The sequence below is a fragment of the Pleuronectes platessa genome, chromosome 16, assembly GCF_947347685.1.
Source record: "Pleuronectes platessa chromosome 16, fPlePla1.1, whole genome shotgun sequence".
Taxonomy (NCBI): Eukaryota; Metazoa; Chordata; class Actinopteri; order Pleuronectiformes; family Pleuronectidae; genus Pleuronectes; species Pleuronectes platessa.
The window spans coordinates 5,998,370-6,014,857 of record NC_070641.1 but is presented as its reverse complement, the minus strand read 5'-3'; the positions used below and the strand labels follow the sequence as shown (position 1 = coordinate 6,014,857).

General features: G+C 41.8%; 1 non-coding gene across 1 annotated transcript; it reads left to right on the top strand.

Moving 5' to 3' along the window:
* The first annotated feature begins 14,727 nt into the window (after window positions 1–14,727).
* Window positions 14,728–14,799, top strand: trnae-cuc (transfer RNA glutamic acid (anticodon CUC)). The gene has a single exon. It is a non-coding gene; the product is annotated as a tRNA-Glu (tRNA).
* The last annotated feature ends 1,689 nt before the right edge of the window (window positions 14,800–16,488 follow it).

Below are 16,488 nucleotides of genomic sequence, written 5' to 3'. Positions count from 1 at the left end.
TAGGCTTCTCTAAGCTCGACTTCCGTTGCGCCATCTACTGTTCTGGCGGTGAATTGTTTTCACAACAAAAAGGCTCGTAGAACTATAAATCCAAAAGGGTCCGTCCGATCCGTCCGTCCGTCCTTCCGCAACGGACTCGGAGAAGCATACAGAGGCCTTAAGAGTCGCTTTGGCGTCGCTTCAGCGTCCGGTGTGAACCCGGCGTTAGTAAATAACTCACAATGCGTCGCTTAACATATGTCACATACTACGTTGCTCTGATTGGTTGTAGGTTTATACAATAGAGCGAAGAGGCATTTTATTTCCTGGTTCGGTTGAAACACGCCCCATAATCACAGCCCAATGGAGCGGTCTCAGACTCACATTCTGACTAGAATTGTGAGTATGACAACGTCAGGCTACCAAAACCCTGCAATTGATCAAATAAATTGACGGCAAAGGTCCATGTTTAACAGAAGATTAACATTTACTTTGTATGATACTTGTGTAAGCTGCTATTTTACGTTTTTTGACATTTCTACTACCAGTCGACAGATCTTCACATTATGTCTACAGCTGGAACTTCAGTAATATGTTTGCTAAAGGCTGAGGCCCAGTGTGGATCTGATAGAGAGAGTTTCTGCAGTCACTGTTCCTAAGCACCTCTCTGACCACTCAGCAAACAGATAAGACAAACGGACAGCTCAATGAGCAAAGCAATAAGAGGTCAAACAACAGACGTCTCTCAGCAGAACGAGGAGGAGGCGGACGTTGAAAAACTGAACAACATGAAGCATCAGTATGAGAGAGAAGAGTCTTTTATCAGGAAACGAGAAATGGCTCAACTTCACGTTGTGTGTCTGTCTGTGTGTGTGTGTGTGTGTGTGTGCGTGTGTGTGTGTGTGTGTGTGTGTGTGTGTGTGTGTGTGTGTGTGTGTGCGCGCCTGCGCGTGCACTACGTGACAACAGCAGTCGAGTGTGTTGTGACACTTGGCCCTCTGCGGTACCCTCAGTCCCACAGGTCTCTCCTTCTACACAAATTTGTTCCCACTTTACTTGCCCTCCTGACACTTTTCCACAAACTAAGTTTTTATTTATTATTTTTCTTTTTTGCAAAGCACGTAGAAAACTCTCAAAGTCACTTACAACAAGGTCAAAAGTTTCCTCACATCACAGCCCCTGAGGATACTGTGATGGCCCCAGGGCCTGTGCCAGGGCTTGTGTGCATTGTGCTGTTGTGTTGTGTGTGTACTCTGTGTTTGTGTTGCAGGATGGTAGTTGGGTGGAGCTGGACACTGCCTCCCTATAGGTTATAAAAGAAGTGCTCAGGTCAGGTCAACTCCTTCTCTTACACTGAGTTCTGTTTCAGTTTTGATTTTTGTTTTATTAATTTAGCATTTACTTTTGTTGATGGGGCTCCAATTCCTGCAGAATGATTTGTTTAATTCACTTAATTTGTTACCTTTGACAAATGAAAATCCTTTTTTGTTAAACAAAACGTATTACCTTAACCAAGGTGGATCCTGGATGTGTTTTTCACTTAATTTATCATCGTGAAAGAGGACGTTTTTCAACATTTCATTGATTTCTTATGGAATAAATCGTGGATCGTGATGAAAACAAACAGGTGACTGATAATTATGAGTTTGTGGAGTTGTTGCAAATCCAAATAAAAATCTATAAAAATGTATCATCAAAGTGATAAAAGATTCCGGGATCTACTGCGACATTAAGTTATTTCTCTTAACCCCTCAGGCATATAAGTAATGGAACAGATGTCAGATTAGGAGGATTCAGAAATACTTAATAATATAAATTCTGATGTTTTTTCGATGTCACTCTTCACATATTAGTCAAACATCCATCCATTATCTGTATAACTTATTCTTTGAGAGTGGGGTAGCCAATCCCAGCTGGCATTGGGTGATAGGCGGCGTACACCCTGTCAGGTCACCAGACCTTTGGAGAGCCAACACAAACCACATTTCACTGCCATATTCACACATGTGGCGATGTTGGCGAACTAGTTCTGTCAGGCAACTGGAGCTGCGCTGCACCAATCATGAGACATACCTCACTCTCCACAACCATCTATATTACACACCCACCTTATCAGCTGGTCTATTTAACCTCTTGCTCGCACTGCAGCTGCACTATTGCCACCAGTTGCTTCAGCCCATCCACCACCCCAGCATCCACCTGTAGGCTCCAACCCGGGAGCTACAAGTATTTGCGCATCACTCCCATCATTCCTGTGTAATCATATGGGGGAGTGATTAAGTTCTTCCACTCTGAGCAGCGAAGGCGCATATTGCTGATCAAGGTTCTCTACCCATGAACTAACCAGGAGTGTTTCAGATGACTTTAAGGGCCCCCTTGGCAAAATGGATCTGGGAGGCACTACATTGAACCAGCCCTAACTCCGCCATCCGAGCCACTAGAAGAAAGCTATGTTAGATGGTTTCTGACCATGGTTTTCCTGCATAGTTCTAATTAAATAATAAGCTGTTCTCGGGGGCACCCTCTCAGCTCCTGGCTGAAACTGACAGTTAGTGACAGTAAGTGCAAACAGAGATCAAAGGTTGATCAACGATTAATTGCTTTTTTTCCCTGTCTATAATAATTCCACCCTAAATGGACATCTTGTAGTGTTTCAAATAGCAGAGCGTCCCACAGATATGCAGACAGGTGTGGATGAATCTGGCTGTGTGTTCGAATGACCCAACTTCTTGTTCCTGCTTCTTTTCCTGCTTTGATTCTTCTGTTCACTTGCAGATGCTTTATTGTGATTCATCAGTGTCCGAGATCCGGGAAACTTTTTTAGAATGACCGCCAACCTGGCACCATCTGTCTCCACTTCTCCTACGCTTGAGGTGATGCGTGAGAAATTAATATCAAGTGGTCAAGCTTCACCCATATAAAAATGGAGATAGGGACTAAGTCAAAGGGTGCAGTCAAATAACTGGAAATTATAACAGAGCTTGTTGAAATCCAGTGTGCAATCACATATGATCTTTTCTGGTGTCTTTTCCTTTGAGTAATTCAGTGTTAAATCTAATTCACCAAAATTTGGATGACATCTGATCATCTTTGTGTGAGTAATGGTGAAATGTTGCTGAATAAATACACCACAGAATGAAAAGAAAGGGTTTACCTTAATATGTGCTTGAGAACAGCGGTTTACAGACGTTCATGCCCTGCAGAGCATCTGCCTCTGCAAACTGATTACCCGGAGGACAGACCTTCCCCCCATCACACACCAACCACAGCTGCTGGTTTAATTAAAAGCTGAATGCAGGTCTGCTGTTTTCCAACTCTGAACGTTGACCATTAATATCTATAGAGGGAGAAAAGCAGGTGTCAGAACTGTTAAGCTGTTTATTGTTGGTCAACAAGTGGCCAGATCTGAATCTGCTTGTGATTATGAACAAGATAAGATTTTGTGTGCCGAGGATTTCTGGTTTCTGTTTTTAATATGACCAATCATATTGGAGCCGGCTCTGGTTGCCCAGGTAGAAATCTGTGTGGCGAGCAAAAGAAGAGGACCGCATTGAGTGAAATGCATATTTATCTGATATCAACTGTTGTGCAATAGTGCTTAAAAAGTGTTACCATAGAATGGCGTGCCTTTAGGCACTCAATAAATTTGGTTATCAAAATAAAATGTAAAACATTAATATTTAAAATATTAATATTAAATCATAACTTTAATTGGTTAAAGTTCTCGCGGGGCACCACCCTTCATAGAAGGGAAAAGATAGCCAATTTATTGATTAAGATCAGTCTCATTTAGATCTAGTTCAATTAGAAATCTCAATATTTTACCATTAAAGATTATATAATGAACAATGAAGGTTTATGGAGTTATTAACAGTGTAACAGTTGGCAAGATTCACTTATGCAATATTAATGACAGAACATTTGTGAAAGAAGAACATTTATTATGAACATAATAAAGTATAAAAACACAAATTACTAAACAATCAAACTAACTAACAAGGAGGTGTGTGTGTGTGTGTGAATGTAAATTAGCATGCTTTAAAAATGGTCCCTAAGATAAGAGCCCCCCCCCTTCTTCTGAGGTTGATTTATGGGGGTAGGTTTAATTAGGTGGAGACTATGCGTGTGTCTGTGTAGATGTTAATCAGATAATGCAAGAGTCATAGAGACCTACAAAGGAGGCCTATGAAGGGCCTAACTAACAATTACTTTCAAATAACTTGTTGCCACAATACCACAACACATGATCACAATCAAACTTATAAACACACACCGATCAAATAAACAGTCTTGCTTAGCGTAGTATAATTATTAAGCCCAGATTATGTTACCAGTCCGAGGGAAAGGGGAAAAGAAGTTGCAGTCCAGTTGCAGTTCTGTGACGTCTCCTGGGTTGGTGGTCGTAGAGTTCTGCATTCGCGATTCTGTCGAGCCGTGTGCTCAGATGCTGGTTGAAGTTTTCCTGCAGGACATCGCGTCGCTACGAGGAGTTTTGTAGAGCTTGAAGGGCGAGGAGATTTCCTTGAGAAGATGAGCTGGGAGCTGCACCTCTGACCTCCGGTTGTGGGTTGGATAGAGAAGGAAGCTGGATCAGCCAGGCCCCCCCCTTGGCGATGTAGGAGAGAGAGGCTGTAGCAGCCTTCCGTCCTTGGAGGGATGAGAGAAGAGAGAAGCCTTCCGCCCTCGGCAGGATGGAAGAAGAGGAGAGACAGCCTTCCGCCCTCGGCGTGATGGAAGAAGAGAGAGATTTTAGGCAGACCTCTCCTTATATTGGCCCCGGTGACCTCACAGGTCTTGGACCAGAGTGACCAATAGGAGTGACCCCCCAGGTTCTTGACACCTTTGTGTGATATTGCCCAGATCCCAGGACATGAAGCATCCTGTTACATCCTCTGGGAGACTGAGTTCCTTGACTGTCTTAAGACAAAGGGAACATGTGGCACTCTGGGAGACTGAGTTCACTCCAGAACATGCGGCTCCCTTGTTTCAAGTTTGACTGAAGGGAGGCCTGTGGTTTGCACAAAAACCATGTCCCAACACAACTGTCTACACCCGAAGCCCCAAAATATTGGTTGTTGCCCCCAGAGGCTCATTTCACTGTCCCGGTGGACTCACAGATTGGCTGATGACAGGTTTGTGGTATTTTATGATTATTTTTAGGAGGTTATGTCAATTTGTTTGTTTATTTGTCCGTAGAAATTCAGAAAAGGTACAAAGCCAATTCATACCAAGTTGGAGAAACAATTTTATTTCTTATTTATATGCAGAAGTAGTAGTGTAGTATCCATGCATCAATCAATATTTTATCTATATTGTTTATCCAGGTGAGCTGGAGCCAATCCCTGCTGACATTGGGTGAGAGGACGGGTACATCCTTGGCAGATCGCCAGTGGATCGCACAGCAGCGTATGACAAATGGCCATTCAATAAGGCAAAGCTTTATTGTACAGCAGCTTCGATCCCAGGTGGAAGCCTAAAGTGCTGCACAAAGCAGGATACCAGAGAAGTTTTAACCACAAAACTATGAGAAAAGTGTACATAAATATTGGACTCAGATTAAATCAAAAACACAAATTGAGAAGTAGAAATAAGATGTGATTAGATATAAACAAGTTGGAAAAATATAATAAGGAATTTCAATAAAATGGTAGTTTTAAAAGATCCTAGCAACGGATCTCTTGTGTTGAGGAAGCATATTCCTGTAGCTTGGAGCAAAAAAGCTGAAGTTTTTTATTAAAGTTAACCAGACGACCAGTTTCATCTGGCCTAAGGTATCAAGCTGGTTCATAGCTTACAAGTAAGTCATAGTGATGCTGAGTTGCAAGACCATGTTTGATCTTAAAAGGAAGCATTGCAATTTTAAATATTTTCTTGAAATTTACTGGAAGCCAATGTAACAACCTCAGAACTGTTGTTATATGATTGTATTTCCATCTTCTAGTTAAAACTCTGACGGTCATTGTGGAGGCAATTAAAATAACTCACATTCACACCTATGATGAAAGTAGACTTCAGGCGGTGGGAGGAAGCCCACGCAGAGAGGCCGTGGTTGGCCAGCAAATACACTTTCAGAACCTGCTTACTGTGAGGTGTCGTTTTCAGACGTGTGAAAGACAAACTCCAGAGAAAGTTCCCATCTTGTGGACATTCTCTTAAGGTTGTCTCTTACACATGACCGAGGCAGCAGGAGGTTCTCTGCTCAGACGTGTTCACAACAACTCATAAATCTCCATAATATTGAAGCGAGGGTTGGTGCAATAGATAGAGACAGGATGTAACGTATTAACTCCAGAGCAGAGATCATGTGTTTTTGTTTACAGCACATTGACACAAGCGTCGACCTTAATGTACGCTTGTGCAGGTAAGGTAAGGATTCTCTGTTGTTCCAAAGGGAAACTTGTCTTAGCTCCAAGCCATCGCAACACATAACATAGATCATAATTGTGCATATACATATAAATGCATCCTTAATACATTAAACATTGATGCTACTTTTTGCAGTACATGATGCAGATGACATCTGTTGATAGTACAGAACTATTCCTCAGGCATCATTAAACCCCTAAGGAGCAGAATTTGCAACCAAGAAAGAAAAGTTGCTCAGGAAATTGCTCTCCGCTTCCCCCTTCCGTCACAAAAGTACATCTTCATGGACTAATGAGAAGACCCTCAGTATGTGTTCCTTTTGCCGATAGATAATTACCTCAGCCACTTCCAGCGGTAACACAAATTGATCCTTGAGTTTCCTTTTCGTTTTTTACATTTCTGGAGCCCGACATCAGCAGCCTTTCGGTCATCAAGACGATGCCTCCCTCCTCAGCCTAGTGAGCAGTTTCAGGCTTTATTTTGGCTTTCGCTGGTATAAGGCTACAACCCGCAGGATGTCTGTGTCTACTGAGTAGCACAGAATAAAATTCACAATCACTTTTAAAATTGTCCACCACAACTCCCAAAACACAGGATTCTGCACACACACATTACTTTCAGTGTACAACATGTGGTTCCACTACTGACTTCCCCATTTGCTAGTTGAAGCAGTTTTACATGTGTTTACCTTGCAAACTCCGATATAAGTCTCGTATTTGAATTTCTCGCATATCATTATCCAAATAACCAAACATAATAAAAAATATATAGGGGGGGGGGGTCTATTGTCCATTAATAAGCCCATAATTACTATGGGTCCCACAGATTGAACGGGCCCCAGTTGAGTAATAAAGTTAAAGGCAAATAGGAACGGCAAAGACAGCTAGTGTTAGCATAATATCACAATAAAACATGCAGTACTGAACACATGACAGATAATATACCAAATCACTTTCCATTTAATTTTTAAGTTGTTATGACTCAAGCAGTAGACTTTACAATGAGGACATCCACTCTCACTGGATATAAAAATCAAAGGAGGAATTAAATTTCCTCCAGGATAAATTAGATTAATCAGGATAAGTTCTTTAGGAGACGGGAATGAGGCAATACAGATGAAACAGATCTCGAAAAATTTTCCTAAACTGACTCTGACATCTGGATGAGTCAGCACTTTTAGCCTTTCTGTTCGGCTATGTGTTGATTCAAATGAGAACATAAATTTAGTGCACTTTGGATTTCTGAATAGGTCCACTGCATTTTTCAAGCACCACATGCTCCGAATGTAATTATGATGATGACTAAATATTGATGTGTCCCTGAATTAAATTATCAATGCGTTGCAGTGGAGATTCATCATTGTCCTGTGCAGACACTATAGGATGGAACTTTAATAGTTATTTATTTTATTGATTGGAATAAATTAAATTAGTATATTTTGCAAGTATGCACTGACGTGAAGAGAAGTCAGAGATTGTTGACTCTTGTCTTATGTCATCGGAGAAAACAGATGCATAAGAATGGAGATTATTGTTATTTATTATGGTATGTATGTAAAAAATATGTTTTATGTATTTAGTTGCACTAATATGGCACTTACATGTAGCTCTTGTACTTTGGCTTTTTTTTAAGCAATTGTACTTTCTTGATTCTTGTTGTTCTGGGTTCATGGTTGAATGCACTTATTGTAAATCGCTTTGGATAAAAATCATCCTTATTGCCCCCTGGTGGCTGGCTGCAGTTGAGGTCATGAAGCCTGCCACCTCCACGTTAGTTGTTTGGACATGAACCAAATAGAAAAAATTCAAGTACATCTCAAATAAAATGTTCTCATCTATGGTTTCTGTCATTTTTGGTCAGTGTACGCCAACCCGTCGATCGCGATGGACCGGTCGACCTTTGAGACTTCCCAGTAACTCCTGAAATGAATAGAAGAAAAAAAAAGTTCGGTTTTGCAAGAGCATTAGCTCTCCCTCCCTCTATCTCTCCCAGGAGAGATAGAGGCCCTCTCAGCCCTCTCCTTCTCTGTCCCTCCCACCGTCTCTCGATCCAGCTACTTTTTTTTTTAAGGGTAACAGGTGCTGCCTTGACCAATGAGATAAGAGATAAGTTGCCGGTACATTAACTGTCGCAAATGTCAATATAGTGCACTTGCCGGGGATAGGTGGCATGGCTGAGCTCTTTGATACTTCCCTGTAGCTCCCAAAATTAATAGAAAAAATTAATGTTCCGTTTTATAAGAGCATCACCTCTTTCTCCCTCTCCCTCTCTCTCTCTCACTCTCTCCCTCTATCTCTCCCTTGCTCTCTCCCTCTCCTTCTCTCTCTCCCTTTCCTTCTCTCTCTCCATTGCTCTCTCCCTCCCTCTCTCTCCTTGTCTCTCGATCAAGCTGCTGAGAGTAACAGGTGCTGCCTTGACCAATGAGATAAGAGAGAAGTGCCGGTACTTTAAATGTTGTAAACGTCAATATACGGTCACATAGGTCATGATAGGCCACATGCCATTCTTTGGTGTCGGAATGAAATTAAATAATGAAACTTAGAATTTAAAGTGTGTTGTAAAATTCTTAAAGCAAGACAGGTCTGCTTGATATGCTAGTTACATTGTTTTCTTTATTGCATCAATTTTAAAGTTGTATCAAAGCATTTCATGTAATTCAAATACAATAAGCCTAAATAGAGGTCTGTTTGAATAGAGGGTCAGTTTGAACATCCAGCTGCAAGCTGGAAGTTCAAATTGCCCATCTTTCTCTCCTAGTGCTTCAATAGGTGGATCTTGCCTTTCACCAAGGCCAAGGTCAGGGAACTTGAGCTTAAAAAGTTTGGTTAAAACTGTTTTAGGTTCCTCTTATCACACCAATGTATGGACAAGCTTGGTTTTTATTCGTTATTTGATGAAATAAAAAAGGAGCTGGGACGATGAAATAAAAAACAGGCTGACACATTACAATTGAAAGCTGAGACTGACTTGCGAGTGGTCAGGCTTGTGTATTCGTGGGAACACGGTACCATGGTTTTCTCCCTCAATCACTATGGCACAGATTTTGGCCCAATCCTATTTTCCCCCTTGGCCCTACCACTACCCCTTGTTTTCGAGGGTTATCTTGCCCCTTGAGACAGTTTCAAGGAGCCCTTGTTGAAGCTGTTACATCATCAGTAGTCGTTGATGTAAACAGACGAGACAGTTTTGTCGGGGATGTCATTGTAATAACTGATATGATCTTAAATAAACCTATGCTATTGATTGCAGTTACTAAAGTGACAAACCTATAATAACATCTGTGCTAATGCAGGTGAATCAATGACATCTGAAATTGAAAAGCTTAGATGCTCTGCACTATTTCACATATGAATCAAAAGCCCACAGCTTCAGTTAGCTAGCAGTGGTCTACATACAACCCTGCTAACATACACACACCCGTCTATATTTGAAGGTGGGGGGGCTGCGATAGGAAATTATGTGAAAATACGGATGCTAATGCTAGTGGCATTGTGATCTTTTAAAAATTTGTTACCATAATACGTTTAAATGATATTAAACTAGGGCATCATAATCTTTATCGTAATTATTTAAATCCTTATTAATTTAAATTAAAATACTTCATTTGTGGGTCTTTCTCCCAGTTTACAGGTGATTTCGCAAGGCATTACATTTGCTTTGATTCAAAGTCAAAACGAGGAGGAAAGGTCCCTGGATGCAATTTCGGTAAGTCAACTCTCTATCCCTACTTCTGCTATACGTTTCAAGGACCTTTCTGTTCTTTCCCAAGCCAGTCTCACAGTTCACAGTGCAGTTGTCTACTTTTGCAAAGAAGGTGAATATTTGAGGCCACAAATTCCTCTCTTATTGCAAATTGAAAAAGAGGGGAGGGAAAAGTGACTCTGTCGGCAACATCTCTCTGACTGTTTCATCTGCAGGTAAGACATGAAATAAACAAGGAGACGAGAAGGAGCGGGGAGGGAAACTGAGTGTGTAAATCTGAGCAGAAAGACTGAACGAGCACACCGGCAAATATGGCGAGAGGCTTGTGGGAAGTGCATAAGAGAAGTGACAAGAATAAAACTAATATGTGTCTAGGGGCAGGGAGAGACAGACTCATTTCCAGCTGATAAAATGGCCATCCGTTCTCGCGCCCTCTCAGCTGTCCTGTTTATCGGGACGCATAAAGAAAATACTACGAAAAAGAAGCGAGAGTCACATTTTTATGGGCCCTTTTTCTTCACTCATCCAAGGATGATTTCTCTGGGAGCTCTCCTCGTCTTCTATCACCCCCCTGCTCCTCCTCCTCTTGCATCAGCACCTTTGCTTCAAATCGTTCAACCCAATGCATGTTCATTCCACTCTGGATCGATGTTATTTTCCCATTATGTTGTGCTGTTATGGTTTGTAGTTACATGGTAGGCACGATATTTTTGAGAACCTATACTTCATGTAAAAAATTAAATACATGTGATTCATGACGTGCTTTACAAATAACAAGCTTTTAATGTAACTGCATGCCGCAAAAATATATGACAACACTTTTCAGCATCTCACTCAAGCTCAGTTCTGTTAATCTGTTTCCTGAATTAAGATATGAAATCTGAGCTTTGAAGAACAAAGAAAGATATGACGTGGGCTCTGTGAAGGTGAATCTGAAGCATCTGGAGATTGGTCATTTGCTGAGGGAAGTGGCGGAAGTCAATTCTCCATTACAGCAGATTCCGACAGCTCTGGTGGGTATAGGGTTAAAGAGCCGACCAAATGAGGCAAACCGTACAACATCCCATCGTAAGTATATGACAATATATATTGTGTTTGTTTTTAATTTATTTGACAGGGACAGTACATTAATCAACGGACAAAATAATATAAATGAGTCACTGTTAGCTCTCAAGGATGATTTTCATCTATTAAACTGGCAGCCAATAAATGAAGTACAAATATATATGGATAATGATCATGTGCATTATACCATATAGTGCCAAGGCTGCACTGAATGCGTGAGCGGGCCATCACTAAATGTCTTGCTTTTCATTTCAGCGCACATCTGACATTTTCACTCTTCAACTTAAAGATTCCACTTGATGGTTGCACAGGTACGGTGGCCCTGAGGGTCAAAACACAGCAACACATTATAAAATAAAATACTTGACTCAACTTTTTTTAGCATTTTCAACATTTACTGAAATGCTTTGTAAAACATTGTCTTTGGACCCTCAGGGCCACCGTAGACAATAAGAAAAGCTCACAGAATCCCTAGAGTAGGTTGGAAATGTCCTCTTAGAACCCAGAATATAATGGAATAGACTAGAGTAGTGCCTCTCCATTTTGACAGTTAAGGGGATACGACTGGGAATATCTGTACTAGACCGTGTATCAATCCATCAAGTTCATATTATAATATTTCCCTGTGAATGTGAAAACTTGCTGCTGGAGCCACAGTGGGTGAAAAGGTTAAAGAGTCATCAGAGTCAGTGGGACTCATTAACAGGGGGCCTTGAATATCTGCTGCACGTGTCACAGAAATCCAACCAATAGTTCAAACTAATGGGCTACGTGATGGACCTGCTGACCCAGAGTTCTAAAGCCATGACACGAGCACGACGGGAAACACAACACGCATCGTCGCACAACCTCATACGGTTTATTTATGTCTTTCTTGTTCAGCCTTGACACCGAACCTTGGCAACTGTGACAGACATCTCCATCATGGCTCTACCCTTCAAGGCGTCAGACCTGGAAGAAGAATTATCCTCTGCGTCCGCCGGTTTTACATACGTGGAGGAAGGATTTGTGGAAGTCAAAGCTTGACATTGTGACTAATGAGATTTGAGCATCATGGACTGTCGTCAATCTCAAATCCAATCTAGGAGGCAGTGATGAAAAAACATCCCAAACAATGATAACTCGTTCGGCTTCATTATTAAGAAGTGAATCACATGGCCAACGTTTACATTTATTCAAGGCTGTTTCCTTCATAATCAAAGCCTCAAATTACTTCCAGCACAGTGCTTAACATCAGTCGGCTGGCTGGCACACAGCGAGTGGACAAACTCCCAATCCAAGGTCAGAGTGTTAACAAACAGATCCGTCATTATAGCCAAAACAATCTTCTTCCCCCCACACAATTAGTGCCAGGGTTCCCAGTGGAGCCCGACAGAGCCCGACAGCGCCCGAGCTTCCGTCTGTCTGCTCCCCACTCCGTCCAGGATGAGGACACATCCGTTCCACGCCGCTTTTTTTCCCCCTCTGCTTCCTGCTGCTGTGCTCAAGACACAGCAAGACAATGTGTTACCAAAGCCAGCAGTGATCAAACTAAGCTGCTGCCGAAGGCCCCGGTGCCATGAAAGGGTCCCCAAACATGCAAGCACAGACAATAACAAACTGGAACAATTGACTGTCCGGCCTCTTTATGCACTAAGAGGGAAATTTCTGCATTTTTTATTTTTTTTAAGAAAGTACATACCAGTTAACTTTTTGCTTGTGTTTTTGGTGCTTATACCTGTGCAGGAAGTATCTGGTTTTGGTCTTTCCAACATTCAGGAAATATCACTTGAGAGGGACACTGGTGGTGACAATGAGGACTGAACCCCGAGGTTTTGATGTCTTCATTCCAGGATCAGAGGGTTTGATTCGACAGGTCCACAAGCCCATAGTTAGGGGATTAGCTAAAGAACAGTAGAAAAACAACTCGTGTCAAAGAAGGCATGGAGTATTTTCCTTTTGGAATATTTGCTAGGTTTCAATAGTCACCTTATTTACATTACATTGTTTATAGGAAGAAAAAAAAGGGAATGATAAGAAAAAGCATAAACAAGAAACACGCAATGAAACACAATAAACAAGCCATTGATATGAAGTTAATCCTCTTCTCTCCCTTGAAATAAAGAAAATATTCACAAAGCATCTATCAGCCCTTACTTAAAGTTGAAGTGGGTGGGTGTTTGGAGGCACAAAGGGAAGTGTGGGTGGTTTGATAGATGGTTCAGGGGCCAAACAGTTCGGTGAAAGATGTTGCTGGTCGTCCGATCAGAGAAACGCCCCCATCCGTGTCCTCAGACATACCAGTGCTACAGTGGGGTACTTCTCACAGCATATTCTTAACATAGATGGTGAATTGCAGCTGAAAGGCCCTTTATTCATTATCAACTTCAGCCCAGGCTTGTTGGGAGGACACGCCACCTGACAGGCGCAGCTCGTCCTCCGAGGCCGAGCCAAGGCAGCGTGGTCAGGGTTTCTTCCATGTGTGAATGCGCCAAGGACTGAGAGAGAATGGATGAGGGACACCATCAAGATGAGCAGTAATGTGCTCATCCATAACATGCTGGGAAAATATCCCATAATTACGGAGCGCATCAGGGTCCAAACATGAATGAGCATTGATCATTTCAGCATAAAGCTGCCTGGTTGAACCAACTGACGACACCAATCATGGTCTAAATTAATCCTACTTAGCACCTTAGCTAGTTATCCCAGAGTGATTACTCTCCTGCTAAATGAGAGGTGCTGCACATACTTTGTATTCCTGTTCAACCAGCATGGGGACGGTGGAGTTCCTGTTGTGATCGACTGATGGTTGGCTTAAAGGGGTTTCAGGTTGTTCTTTTCAAGTAATTCTCTTCCATGGTAAATACAAACTGTTCAGCTCTGCTAGTTTCTCAGAATGCCCCTTAGGTTAAAGTAAATGGAAAATGTTTAGATTTTTTTTACTTTGGTCACTTAGCGGAGCAATGAGCCGTAACATGCAGCTATAATGACCTTCCTCCTCCGGCTGTTACGAGAACAAGTCGGTGGAGTTACAGCTCATGGTGAGTGAGTGTCATTGTGTCAGTGAAATAATTTTTTTTGAAGAAGAAGAAACAAAAAACACTGTAAGTCACCATGTGTACTTTGGTAGCAGCTCTACAGGACTGGATCAGTAGATAAATAACCATTAATGACATAGGTCATAAGTCCACAAAACAATACAATACCACTTAAACTTACTGAGGTGTTTACAATTCTATTTTTATCTGCCACAAAACACACAGATGTGGTTAGCAGGTAAGCAGCTTTTGCCTAAGTTGTTCATGTCTCAGGCCTTGTCTACAGTCCTGCAGACGATTATATTCATCTACTCGACCTTCTTTTTCCATAACATTGCCATCCAAACGACTACAAATGCCTAGACAAGCGTGCCGGGCCGCTAGGTGTCGTTAAAGTCGACATCAATGATCCTTCAAATATCAGAGAGGCTGGACTGGTACCGGCTGGGTGGGGTTGAGAGAAGAGCGCAATTTCAAGATGACATCATACGGAGAGGAAGTATGAAATGCAACGATTCAATAACATATTTCTTAGAATGGACTCAGTCTTAAAGTCCAGTTTATGTGTAAAAATTTGAATAGACAGCTCACATATTCCCTGTTGGTCTAGTGGTTAGGATTCGGAGCTCTCACCGCCGCGGCCCGGGTTCGATTCCCGGTCAGGGAACTCACCTTGTGAGAGGTGTTGGACTAGTGGCAGAAACTTGGACTATGGGCAGAAAAGATCTCTGGTTCGACTCCACGGAGAAACAACAAAAAGTCAAACCTGGATTGATCGGTCCAAAATTCCAACAGGATTCTCCCTACCCTGTCTAGTGCCCCTGAGCCAGGCACCTTACTCCCCCAACATCTGCTCCCCGTGTGCCGTACATGGCTGCTCACTGCTCTGTGTGTCCTGCACCAGATGGGTTAAAAGTAGTGCTGTCAATCGATTAAAATATTTAATCGCATTTATTTCATAGTTAACTCGCAATTAATCGCAAATTTTTATCTATTCTAAATGTCCCTTCATTTATTTTTTTTCCATAATTTTTTTTTTTTTGTTTTAATGCTCTTATGAACATGGAAAAGCAAATTGGCTTGCTTTATGCAAATGTTTTATTTTATTGAAAAACAACATTGCCAAACAGGGCGATACAAAATAAAATTATAAAGTGCACATTTCAGGTAAACAAGGACTCAGCCTATAGTGCAGCCTAATGTTTTATTTTTTTCAAGTTTGCTGTGAACATAGCATTCAGGCCTCTTATTTCAGAAACAATGAACCGTGACAGTTAGGTTACCAACAAAAGGTAAGCCTACTACTTCTTTGCTTTCAGTCAGCTACTCAAACAGACAAGCAACAAAATAACAAAAAAAACAAAATACACAGGCAAGTGTCGGCCTACTTTGAAATAAATTAAACACAGAACTTTGTAGGGCTATTTGAGTCCTCAGTTTGATACTTGAAATCCTTGTGTTTAGATGTGTAACAAAACATTATTTTCTGTTCTTTACTCAGAGTACGACGATAATCTATTTAAGCTGCGGATCGTCACTGTCAGGAGTTTTAGTTTTTCTCCAAATGAAAAGTGAGACTTGTGAGAAAATGTTCCCACACTTTTCCTTTGAACCAGTCCACCGCTCAGTGCCACTGTCTCCCTTTGAATTTATTAGCAAAGACGGCACCAATACCAATTAGGAGTAAGCATGAGTAAGAGGAGTTAAGAAAGCTCAGTTTGAATCCAGGGGACAACCAACCTGCAGCGCCTATTAGCACAGTTCCCACGACCGTGAAATGACCAGTCTCACACAGGGCACGACGCAGGACCAGAGATTTACCTACCCTGTTCCCAGCTTCCCTCGAGAGGCAAAGAGGCATGCTGGTCACTAATGACAGGAGCGAAGGGGGCAGCTGCAAGAAGAGAAGCACGTGTGTAAATCTTAGAACAGTTACAAAGGCAGGGGGCAACATTTCAGAAGGACAAATATTTTGTCACGTCTACATAAATAGCGCTCATAAAAGCAGACATATCCCTTGGTCCTTGGAGGGCTCTCAGACCGACTGGCTCAGATTATTGAGACAGCAAGGGCAGTGCTGTTTATCAAGCGGACAAACCTGTGGATCATGGCAGTGCAACGAGCTGTTGGGATGTGATATTAAAGCGATATTTCACTTTCCTCCAATAGCCCGTAGCATATTCCTCCAGGTGATGGAGTTCACTTCAGCTTTTCAGACTCCTATTTCACCCATTGATGATCAATACAAAGAAGGAAATGAACCTGCTTTTAGGAGGCTGTGATGCAGGAACAACCCATTTGTTGTCGTTTAGTTTTCTCTGCAGATAAGGCCTAAAAAAGGGGTTAATCCATTACA